We start from the raw sequence: 13,496 nt of genomic DNA on the forward strand, positions 1-13,496 counted from the left end.
ATGGAGTGACAGGGACCAGATTTCTCATTGTGTCTGAAGCAACTTAAAAACTGGACAAAATATATGGAGCAATTTTTTCCAAGACATTGTGCATCAGACAAAAAAGGAGTGTGGTCTTCAGGAGATATGAAATAAATCAGATGAGCCCTGGGATTGCCTCAGTTTACTATCAATGGAACAGGGTTGGAGAATGCAGATAAAGACCAGAAGTCTCCCTGAGTTGAGATGGAGCTGAGAATCCAGAAAACCCAAGGCAGCTAGAGTTTGCAGGGTAAAGTTTCAGAGACGAGAGAGCCGCACAGAGCAATAATTCTGGGGGCCTAGAAAGACTGCCTATATTTTATTCAGCAGAGATCCGACCCGAATCTTTAGCTGACTAATGATTATGCGTGCATGTGAAAAGACTACCGAAGGCTCAGGAAATAACTACTCATAAGGATAAAAGGGACAAATCCTTGATGCTCATACAGAGCAGGTAATATTCTCACTAAGCAGAGTGGAAAAACCTCATAATTTATTGGACATCAGGTAGAATACGGAGAAGAGTTTTTCCACAGTATTGGGAAAAACTTAGCTCTAGACTAAACATTGCTCTGGTCCTTCCTAACAAAGCTTGAAAAAAAAAAAGAACCGCAAATATCCAAGTAACTGCTTCCCATAACAAAAGTCAAGAGTATGTATAGGAATATAAACATATCTAGCAACTAATGAGTTAAAATCCAACCAGTATGGCATCTGGCATCCAATCAGTATTACAGCATTGTTTTAAGAGGCAGAAATACTAGAAACAGTGGGGCTGCCTGTCTTAGGAAAATGGTGACCAAAATATATTATATCTTTAGTAGAGAATGTAATGAAAATATTGATGAGAATTTGTTAACCATATATCTGTTGATCGAGAGAGTCATAATATAATAAATGAAAAAAAAAAGCAAGTCTCCTCAAAATCCTACAAATAAAAAGTATTTGTTTATATATTGTTTACATATAAGAGATAGAGAAGGAAATATGGAAGGATACATATCAGGCTGTTAGTATTGGTTATCTGAGGAAATGGAATTGGAATAGGGCGTGGTGATTACATGATATTTTCTTTAATATAATTGAATTGTTTTACTTGTAAAATAAGCATAAGTTACTTTGTAATTTTTGAAAACAATATTTAAGAGGAGAAAATGACAAAATATACAGGGGTATTAAAAGATTTTTGTAATATAAAATAACAGCATAGGAATATTTAACTATATGCTTTGATTAAAATTGTAAAAATGATATATGCATGTGTATTAGGACCAATAAGCACTTCAGGGTTTTTTTTTAAAGAGCGATAGGTATATGTATAGTTCCCTTCTTTATTTTTTATATCTGAATATGAGCAATAATAAGAATAGTTCTAATATGTAAAGTATAAAATATAGATGGATATGGACAAAATGTAGATGAGAGAATATAAAAATCAAAGGTATTACATAGTCCAGAATATGAATCTTTTTTTTTTCAATTTCCCCAAACTTTATATAATGTTGTACTGTCTTTATAATGAACAGAAGCTCAAAACACACTGGGCTTGCAAAGAACCACAAAAATATGATTAACAATGATGAGAAAAATCATTAAATAAATATCTTAGAGATGAAGCAGATAGAACTAGTAGACAGACATTAAAGTAATTATTATAAAAAATAGTATCATATATTCAAGAAGTTAGAAAAAAGTTACCATGTTATATGGAGACATAAAAGATATGAAAAGACCCAAATCCAGGTTCCAGAAATGAAATATCCAATGTCTGAGATTAAAAATACACTAGATGCTATTACCAACAGATTATGCATTGCAGAAGAAAAGACTGGTAAACTTGAACATAATACAAGAAACTATGCAAAATGGAATACAAAGAGAATAAAGACTTTAAAAGCATAAACAGAGCATCAGTGAGCTGTGAGACAACATCAAGTGGCTTAGTATCAAGTAATTGGAATTCTTGAAGGAGAAGAGATAAATGAGGGTGGAGAGTGGTGTGGCGGAACAAAGCCTAGAAAACTGAAGAAATTATGGCTGAAAATTTCTAAATCTAATGAAAACAATAATCTGTAGATACCATAGTCTCAACAAACCCCAAGTACAAGAAATAAAGAAAACTGCACTATGTCACATCGTAATCATATTTCTTAAATCCAGTGATAAAGAGAAAATATTAAAGAAGAGGAACATGCAAAGAATTGTATATGGAGGAGCAAAGGTAAGCATGACAGCAGAACTTTTATTGTAAGCAATGCAAACTAGTAGACAAAACAATGTCTTCAAGGTACTGAAAGAAAAATACTGCCAGCTTACAATTCCTTACTCAGCAAAAATGTCTTTCAAAAATGAAGTCGAAATACTTTTCAGACACACAAAACCTGAAAGAATTAATACTGTCCAACTTACTCTACAAGAAATGTTAAAAGAAGTCCTTCAAGTAGATGGCAAAGGACAACAAATGAAACCGGATCTACTCATGGGAAATGGTAACTGCATTGGTAAACAGGACTTTTTTCATTGTTTAATGCTCTTTCATTGTCTGAAACTTTCCTTCTGCCCTGTCTTATATGTCTCATTTCACAAAGGATTTGGAGTAATAAATTCTCCCTATTTATTGTGACTTTCCATACTCCCATTTAGTTATTAACTGCATATTTACCTTGTCATCTTCCCTTCTCTGTTGTCTTCCTGTTTACTGGCATGCTCTGCTGGCCTTCTCTCCCTCCTTGGACTTAAATACACACACATACTTTTATAGAGGAGATTTTGGTTAAAACTAGCATCAAATACAACATGGAAGGGGACATAGAATAATTAAGAGAGATAACTACTGGAAATAGTTAGGATTAGTGGCTGAAGTAGTGAGAGTACCTGTGTGTTAAAAACCAAAATTAGGATTCATAATCTGTTTTCTAAAAGCATCATCAGTTGCGTTCCTGACTCATTCCCCAGACTCTTCCCAATGAGAGACTCCACAAATGTCCTGTGAGGCAGATACCCTTGCTATATTTTAGGAATGATTTGCTTGTTTTGTTTTAGGGTAATAATGCATTTCCAGGATAGGAGCAGTTTTCTAAACGTTATAGTTTAGGAGTCAGCAAACTGCTGACTTGTTTTTGCAAATAAAAATTTTATAAAAAGAGTTTTATCAAAACACAATGATGCCCATTCTTTTATGTATCATCTATGGCTGCTTTCAGGCTACAATAGCAGAGTTGAGTAGGTGCAAGCACTAGAATTAGTATGGACCTCTTGCAAGCCTAAATTATTTACTTTCTGACCACTTAAGAAAATGTTTGCTGACCCTTATAGTTAATTAAAATTAATAATAGCAAATATAGCCCTTACTACGTGCCAAGTTGTTTTAAGATATTAAGCAAAGCTATTAATTCTAATACTCATAAAAGCCATAGGAAGTAGATACTGTTAAATACCAATTGAACTTAAAAAACTGAGAGTGGTTAAGTAATTTGTCCTAAGTCACAAACCTAGTAAGTGGTACGGCCAGGATTTAAACAAAGGTGGCTTAACTCCAAAGTTGGGCTTTTAACAGATGTCTCATACTGCTGCTCCAATTGAAGAAATAAAGGACATGCAGACTTAAAAAAAGAAAATCTAACACAGAATACATGGTAAATTTGCGGTGGACAGTCAACCAATTTAGGTGAAATGCAGGGACTTATTTAAATTGTACGAAAGAAGGTAAGATATAGTTAATTAGTTTTAGATTAATTATCGGAGTTTCTTCGGGCTTATCTGTGAAAGAATGATTGTGTGACTAGCTAATTTAAAAAAAAAATTAATTTTATTCACCCTTAGTAAATTAGCTCTTTGAATTAGGCCCATAACTCAGCCTCGTAATTTTACAGGATAGCAGACTCAGGCTCTTTTCAGCTTCTCTTTTTCTCTATTTTGCCTTTTTTTTTTTTTTTTTTTGGATTTAGTATTATATCTGTGGAACTATTCCATGGAGGAACCAAAATCATTCCCAAAATTTTAGTTTCACAACTTTGAGTTTTCTTTAAACCTGTTTTATATTTTCTGCATCACTGTAATAGAGAAATCAGTAAGCATTTATTTCAGTAATTGTTTGCAACTAAAACATGTGAAACAAAACAGGCTCAAGAGATTCTGACAGCTTGCTTATTTTTCTTGAAACTATTTGAGTTTAGATTTTTGACACAGTGGTCTCAAAAATGTTTAAAGATTATAAACATACGAGTTGGTAACTGTTTCTTCTAATGGAGATTATACTTGTGACCAGCATTTAGCATGAACTAATATTTAAGAATATGTCAGAGTTATGTTTTTATTAAAAGACCACCATGCCACAGCTTTATTCATGTATGAATTCAAGCCACAATGTTCTTTTACTTTTAGGGCCATAGTAGATCTTTCTTTCAATATGGGAAGCATGCATTTTGTTCATCATGAGATGTTAAAACAATTCCTGTTTATTGCACCCGAATAGCCACATCAGTAGTAAAACTGTGTGTATTTTCTTTTACTAGGCACCTGTGGAATATGTGAGGAAGTAAAGAGCATCTTGGAGAGAGTGTCTTCTCTTGAAAAGAGGTTGCAGTATGGTCAGGAGTAATTAAATAAGTATATAGATGATTATAATAATACATAGTAAGATCAGTTTCACATAAGACACTTTATAAACTTGTGACAAGTTAAACAGCATTACGATTTTGAAACACCTGTTCAGAACAATATAAGTTGATATGAAATGTAATAAATCTTGGCAACAAACGACAGTTGTTATAGAACTTTAAAAGGGAGAGATGTTTTTACTAGTTCACCTTCCAAATGCCTTACAATTAAGTATGAACTAGGTTTTAGATGGGAAGATTAGATTATAATGAATATTAAATATTTCTATAGCACTTGAATTCAAGGTGATCACTTCGTAAAGTATATAAATGTCTAATCACTGTTGTACACCTGAAACTAATATAATATTCTGTCAACTGTAATTGAAAAATAAATTAATTTAAAAAATTTAAAAATGAGACTAGGAGGAATTAAATAGTTTATGTGCACACAACTGGTAAGTTGTGGAGGTGTTTATACCCAGATCTTCCAGCTCTGAATCCTCTAGGTTTTATATTGTACCACCTCTTAAAAAGCAGAGTGGAAAGCACTAACGTACACTCAGTAGGCCTGAAACTCAGGTAAAGGAGGCTGGAAATTAGTTAGAGAGGTTTTAGATTTTGAAGCTTCTTAAATGCCTGAGAATAGATTAGAGGCGGCAGCAGGGCAAGAGGAAATGAGGAGACCATTGCATCAATATAGGCCAGACATGGTTGTGGCACAGACTAGGTAGGGTATTAGTAATGGAGTGGATGGAAGTGTTTAGATTCTGGATATGTTTTGAATATAGAACTGATTGTATATGCTGACAAATGGAATATGAGGTTTTGAGACAGACAGTGCGAGCACGAGTGAGAACAGGAGCAGAATGGCTCCAAAGTTTAAAACTTGAGCAACTGCAAGAATATAGTTACGGTTTTATGAGATGGGAACACTGAGAGATAAGCAGATCATTCAAGTTTTAAAAGTGTGGAGTCGAGATGCCAATTTGACATCCAAATAGTGATGTCCAACTGGAAGCTGGAGACATGATTTGAGTTGCACAGAGCGTCTTGGTTGGAGACAGGAATTTAGAAGTCATCAGAATGCAAATGCAATTTCTAGTGGTGCTATTGGGTGACATCCCCAGGGGAATGGTGGTAGATAAAGAAGGGGTCTAAGAATTTACTTCTGTGATAGTCCAGCATTGTTCATTCTTAAAGATTAAGAGGAACCAGTAAGGAGCTTGATACTCAGGCACTTGCTTTAGAATAAGCTGAAAGGCGGCCGCTGAGTGTGGGAAAAGCTGTAAGGGCATGTCGGAGCGTAACTTAAAAGCAACTTAGAGAGATTTTTTTTTCTAGACCATGCTATGGGCCTAATGCTATGTTAGGTAAGAAAAATGCATCATAAAACACTGTAGTGATTAAACATTATTATTTATTGGATGAAGCGATGTATATTTAGTTGTCCTAGTAACAGAATGAGAAGTAAGTAGTAGAGAGTCATTACCCTCATTTCTAACATGAGGAAACAAAGACTGGAGAAGGTGAGTGGTTGCTTATGATATTACAATGAGTGGTAATTAGCACTTATTTTATTATAAATGTCCAATTAATTTTCAATACCTGCTATAGTCCCTTCTGGCAAAGATCTTGCTAAATTTCTAGAGTGATATATTTTATAAGCAGGAACCAGTTAGAGACCAGATCAAAGTAGAGAAAAGTAATTGATGTTAAGGAAAATACCAGAACATTTAGAACACAAACAGTGACATACTCAGGAGGAATCATGGTATACTGAAAAAAGCACTAGACTGAGAATCAGGAAATTTAGATACCAGTCCTGGCTGTTTAACTTTCTGAAAGCCTCGAAACCAATTTCTCAGGGCTTAGTGCGTTGCTGAGAGATAAGTTTCATATAGGAAAAGATATGTAAGCACATTAAAACGGTCTGCGGAACAGATTGAGTTTGCAGGAGCAACAAAAGGAGACCTTTACTTCTTTCGTATTTTTCGATTTGTTTCTAATGAACAAGTGTTACTTCCTTTAGTTTCATCCAAAAATAAAAGTGACTAAAAACTGTAAGACAAAATTTATTTATGTAATTTGTAGACATTGGAGAAAGATGTAGTTCATATCCATTTGATCTCTAAGTCTTAATTTCTTCTATAAAATTAGGGAGTTTAGTCAGAGTTCCCTAAAATCAGTTCTTACTCTAGCATATTGTCATCCTATGGAGAGCCGTAGATTTCAAGACATGGGCCACTTCCCTCACTATTATACAAAAGGGGATCTTTGATCCTATTGTATCCAAGAAAATCAGGTAACTGAAATGCCCCGGTACATTGTAATGCTGATATTGTAATTTGGATCAGCACTAAGTAATTGAGTAAAATAATACGTTATTTCACATAAACATACAAAACACTTGAACTAGTTCCTGTTATTATCCCCCATCATCCAATTTTACATAGAAGGACATTGGAGCGTATCAAGATTTAGGAACGTGCTCCTGATCACACAGTGGCTAAGTGATGAAACCTAAGCCTGAGTCCTAAGCCTAAAATCTTAATCACTAAATATATCTGCTCTTTCAGTCTTTTGGGGGTATATTCCTTCTCTGATGTGAGGAAGTAACTATTTCAGTTTACAGAGTGAGAAAATCAAGAGTTTGCTTGATTTTTGTCAAGTGCCTCATTTCTGAACCCCTTTTCTTTTCAAGTTAATTTTTCAACTAAGTTAACGACTCATATCTTCCTGTGCCTCACGTGATATTCCCGACTCTCCTAGTCTTCCATCATAAAATGCATTCTCCACATTTTAATGTTTCTGAAACACAAATGTCTTACATTTTATGGGTCTGTGGAATGTGACAGTATTTATTTTCTTAAAAATGATATTGTTTCCAGAAAGTAAGACGATAGACTTTCTGTTGGCTGCACTGTTGTTGTCTTTAACAGCATCCATTTGGTTTTCTGATTGTCTTCCTCGTCCGAACATAGTGTCTTATTCAGATCTTCGGCTTGAGTCTCTGACTTCCATTCCTCTCTCGTCAGCCGTGGAGCCCTCCCAGGTCTAACCCATTCCTTTGCTGCTTCCTAATGCTCATTCCGAAACTCGATTTGCTTTGTCTGCTCTTCTGGTTTTCTACTCAGTTTCTATGACCCTTGTGAATAGCTCTCAAAACTGTCAGAGTATCAGAATCATATAGAGAAAAAAATGTAAATTTCAGATTCTGCAGCACAGATCAGAAGTGCAAAAGCAGTTGCTTGCATTGGGACCTGGAAATTTATATCAAAAAGAGTGCTTTCATGTAGAGCCAGACTGGGCCTCTCTGCCCTGCTTCTTTACCTGAAGCAGGTGCCCACATAGGTTTTCTCTTGGTTCAGTGGTCTGATTTCTTCACCAGCTATTGGGAGTTAGGGAATTAGATACCATTCTGTCATGGCACCCCTTTATTATTGAGAATTTTAATAAGAAAGCATTCTAATCTCCAGAAAAATGTGTCTGTTTATACTTATAATTGTGTAAGCACATTATAGTAAATTACATGTAGAATTGTATTCTTCACAGAAATTCTCTTTTTACCGCATAACAATAATAATAAAAAACTTTTTTGGATTGAGTTTTTTTCTTTTTTTAATCAAATAAAAAACACTTTATGCATTGGAGTTTCAAGCAAATATTTAAAAAAAAACAACAAACAAACCTCATCATCATACCACATGACAGTGAAGTAATTACATGTTTATTCCAAACAGTTTTTGAAATAAGAGATTTCAGCCAATTTCCCGATGGATACTTTTTGTATTTGAATAACAAGTCCAGATCATTGATTTTTAAAATTCCCTTTAATATTTGAGTTTGTTATGATTAAAATGAGAATAAAGTTATTTCTGTTAATTAACTTAGAGAATATTTAAGAAATGTCTACTAAATGCTAAGAATCTTATTAGGAACTAGAGAGAAACATGGTTTATGTCTTCGTGTTGCTGACCATTGTCTATTTTTATTGTGGGAAAAAGAGCCTTTTCAGAGCCTAGGGTTCTCGTTTGGCACCTCATGTTTTTTTTCTCTGTGATACAGCACACACAGATTACTTTTTGAACTCTGGCTTAATTACAAAGAACTGCTTAAAGCAAATAAAATGATATATAATTCATTCAGGGCAAAGCTGATCCTGCTTAGGTATGAAAGTCAAGTTGAAAATATGTTAATACTGTGTTCCAAAACAGAATCCCGTGCTATTGAGCATTCCCTCCTGCATCTCACCTTTAATTTGCAGTTGTGCAAAATAACAGCTGTTTCATCATAGCCATATAAACTCAGGTACTGTGTGAAAGACTTATGTTGTAGTTTATAATTATTTACAGCATGCACTGGGGAAGTTCCAAAACTATAAGAAGTCAATGTAGTAAAACTCTATAATCCTTTCATTCTTCATCTTCTTTAGTTGCTTATTGTACCAACAAGAAACGTTTAAACTCTTTTCAGAAACGTTTATTTTTTTATATTCATTACCTTTATTAGATAGTATTTTCTGTTTAGCTTTCATGTTTTACCATGTGTAAAACATTAGTAGGATTTGTTTTTTTCCTTTGGTGCCCCAGAGAACAACAGGCTCTACTAAAAGTGTTATATTTATGAAGATTTAGAGAAGTCTTGAACATACTCATGTTATTTTTTCCTGGATTTTCTTTCTAAATGAACATTTCCAACTTTTGGATCCTATGCAATGCAGTTCGTATTGGTATCTACACCCACAGAGTACTCTGAATTCATGAAAGTTATCTGAAGGTTTGATGCTCAAGTCAGTTCAGTGTTATCTGAGAGAGAGACTGGGCAATCCTCCATTGAAACAGAGGGGTGCTCTGGGATAAGCGTGACAATGACAGTGTCCTTGTGAAGAACATGAAAGGTCTGAGATTCTTGCAGACTGTTCTTGCAGGCTCTTCGTAGGCTATTGAGTTAGCCTGCCTCGGTTTCACAGATGCTGGCAGAAGCTTTTGTTTCAAACAAAAGACTTTTATTACGCCTAGCATGACAAACAGTCTGAACTTGAGGTTTGTACGAGTTCTTCTTGCATCCAGGTCCCTTGGGGGGTGTCCTGGAGTGAGCCAGGTGGATGGTGCTAATGTAGATGATTCATGTCACAACTGGGGATCCTGAGTTCCGGGAACTCTTTTATGATGATCTGCAAGGAAACTTGTCCAAACTTCACCCCAAAGAGAGATGTCATATTGCTCAGCAAACAAATCTGCCTGCTGCCCTGTCTGCCTAGGCTATTCTCTGTTCTCTAGACAAAAATCCTTGAAAAGACCATCTAGAAGAAAGGACATCAGTACTTCTACTCACGAGATGCACTCCCAAGAGACCCTTGGAGAATCGTCTTCCAGTAATCCTGAGCAATGAATATACTCATGGTTTAAACTATTCCTACCAGAATTTTTTACCAAGTCTACTAATTCTGGTTTACTTGAGTTTAGCTTGGAGCATATCTTTTTATATTGTCTTTATCATAGGCAATACTGATGATTCATAGTCCAACTCAGACATAAATAACTAGAAGTACAGACAAGTGGAAGAGAGCTCATCAGAGATCAGGCCCCATTTCTAACTAAATGGCAAGTGATATCAGCCTTTTTGAGGTTCTGGGAAACATGTTAAATAATAATAGCCCAAACTTGAATTTCCTTTTAAAGAAGATGGTCTGAGAAAGAAAAAAAAAAAATAAGGAGAGAAGAAAAAGCATCAGAGAAATAAGGTCCAGCTCTTCAGGCAGAACTATATAACTACTGAGAACAGGATTAAGTCTCTTTCTACAGTTTGAGTTAAGTCTCAAGATTAAAGGATTAAAATGATGGAGTGATCTGATGAACTGCAAGTTTATATCTATCTTTGCCAGGTACGTAATTGCTTGCAGGAAGATCGTGCCTTTGAAGTAAATTTTGTGTTAACTGTTCATATTATTGAGGTTATTAGTGCTGAGGATTATTTATTTACTCAGATTTACCAACTAGAAAACTGAGGTCTAGGAAGTCTGGGAGACTTGCCTAAAGTCACACAAGATGGAGCAGAGCTAACGTGTCACATCTCCCCGTAGGACATGCCTTTACTCAAAAGGTGCACATTATGTTAGGGTCAAAATGAGAGAATAAGAAAGAATGAGTGAGAATGAGGGGGAGGGAGAGGGGGAGAGAGAGAGAGAGAGAAAGAGAGAGGCACTGATCTTGGCAGCAATTGTAATCCTCTATATACAGAAAACTTCACTTGTCACTGTAAATACCTATCCAAATTAGTATTATATTTGGGAACTTGCCAGAATGAATGAAGTTGCATTTTGGTTTATGACTAGACCTTAGCCCTAATGTAGAAATATATTAATTGCCATTCAAAATCACTTTAAAAAGATGGATATCTGAGATGCAGCAAATACAGGATTGCCTTAAGCATAATAAACAAACAATTAAACCAATTATAACACCAGTGAAAATTTCAAGCACTGAGAAATTGGCCTTGTATCATGTTCGGTGAAAGGCAGAGGATGTCAGAGTGATTTAACTACTTTCACCTGTGGTCAGAGGCTGTGGCCGTATTGGGCTGAAAGGGGAGTTAGTGAGTATCTGTTGGGATGATTTTCTCCTCTTTGAGAGTTCCAAGCTCTTGGAACCCTGAGGCAGTGCAGAGGAATCCACTGAGGGTGAGGATCTTCACTTTAACTATTTCTAATCAAAGTCGGTCTGTTTGTTTGTTTGTTTGTTTATTTAACACATCTTGGCTTTTGTTATTTAGAAAACAAACTCAAAAATTCATCAACACAGTATTTTATATCTCGGTAGGAATTTGGGTACATGCACTTATTAAAGCTAAGTGAATATACACTTAAGATTTGTGTGTTTTATTATATTTGCATTTTATATGAAAAAGTAAACAGTTATTGAACTCAGTTGTAGCATGCTGAAATATTTAGGGGAAGGTGTCCTGATATCTATGATTTACTTGGAAATGCACCCAAAGTAAGGAGGATCGATGGATGGACACAGAATGGAGCAAGGATAGTAATATGTTAATGGTAGACTGTAGATGGAGTGTATATAGGTGCTCACTGTATGATTCTTTCAACTTTACTATATATGTGAAAATTTCCTTAATAAATTATTTTGAGGAAAACTCACCAAAATAGTTCACCCCTCTCATTTTTATAAATGAAGAAAGTGAGGTTGAGGGAGAATAAGATTAAGTCACTGGCAGGGCAAGAACTAGAACCAAAAAATCTTCAAAGAATTGTTTCTGCTTCTTGTCTTTACATTCAAATTTGAGCATTTACCTGAAGATTTCTTTACATAAATATTAGAAAAATCATGAGTATTAGCAAAGATGAAAAAAAGGCATTCTACAGGATTATTGAAATGCCTCCTTCCAGGATATCGTTCCCCCCCACCCCTTCTTTTTTCTTTATTTTTCATTCTGGTAGCACTGAGGCAATTTTTGTGCTTCTGATAGTTTAATGCGTTAGAACTGATTGTGAACTTATATATTTTATAGCATTTCTGAGCCAACTTTCTGTTTTCCATTTACACGTAAATGAATACATATGGTATTTCTTGATCAATATATTGCTTTGAAAGTATATAAATGAAGGTAAAACTTTTTTTTGGAAATGTCCCGTGAACTTTACATAGATTCTCCTCATGTCTTTTCTGGGAAGAAAAATTAGCTTTGCTCCTGCTGTTTGGTATAAATCATAATGAAGGACTATCTAGAAATGAGTTTTTTACTCATATTCTTCTAGAACATTTAGAGGGTAAGAATTTCTGGAGTCAAGACTGCCTTAGCTTTCCATTTTGGTTATGATATTTCTATGTGTGAAAACTTGGGGAAGTTACCCAAATTCTGAGCCTTTTTCCTTGGATATAAAATGAGGATAATGGTACCCAACAGATAAAGTATTTAACAAAATCAGTTATTACAACTTTTATTAGTGGGTAACTGTAAAGTTTGCTAGTGAATGACTTATATATAACATTTATATGTATATTTCATTTCATTTATTTTACTTTTTATGTATAGCTGATATTCACTTTCACAAGGGACTGTGCTTTGGGGTATTTATAGGATTTACATCTTGTCCTGTCAATAAAGCATGAACACTGTAATTCTTACAGTTGAATGCACAAAAGCATGAGTCATTTATAAAACACATTTCAGTTAAGATTGGGTTTATGTATTCTCTAACAATTGTCCTTTAAAAGACTCTTGTTGTCTCAGATTTTAGTGTTGATTACTGCTTTTCAGTAATTTCCTAGAGTTGGGATTTGGAATTCCCTAGAATTCCAAAATGTGAGAATTGTAGCATTGTTAATTGTACAACTCAAGAATAAGAAATGTACAATTTTTTGTCATTACTGTAAAATTGCAATGCAAAGATGCTACTTTTCGTCATATTAAATGGATCAAGATATTAGTGTTAATTGCAGCACAATTTCAGACTAACAAAAATGTTAGCAGCAAAATTATTGGATAATATATATTTTATACACCCCAGCATACACATACATATAATAGTGTATCATTCGAAGGAGAAAAAATTTTCAAGGTTATATTTACTTTAGTAGTTGTGGAATGCTTTCTTTTCTATCACTTGAAATCAATTTTTTAAATAATGTGATATTATTTAAAAATGGTGAAATGAGGTTATAGCACAGAATCATCAAATTTGGAGGGCTGGGAAGAAGCTTTGAGATCATCTGGAATTCTAGATTCCTGTTTTCCAATCCTTATTTCAGGGAATTAAAAAAAGTACTAATGTTTAGTTGTATTCCAAATGTATGAAATAAGAATCTCTGTGAATGGGGCCTGAGTGGTCCTAGTTTTCAAAATCTTCCAGCCTTTCAT

General features: G+C 34.6%; 1 protein-coding gene across 4 annotated transcripts in view; it reads left to right on the forward strand.

Moving 5' to 3' along the window:
- The window catches only part of TLL1 (tolloid like 1), a 165,874-nt gene that overhangs the window by 17,617 nt on the left and 134,761 nt on the right, over positions 1-13,496 (forward strand). The window lies entirely within an intron of this gene.

This window comes from Pteropus medius, unplaced genomic scaffold (genome assembly GCF_902729225.1).
Source record: "Pteropus medius unplaced genomic scaffold, Ma_sr-lr_union100, whole genome shotgun sequence".
Classification (NCBI taxonomy): Eukaryota; Metazoa; Chordata; class Mammalia; order Chiroptera; family Pteropodidae; genus Pteropus; species Pteropus medius.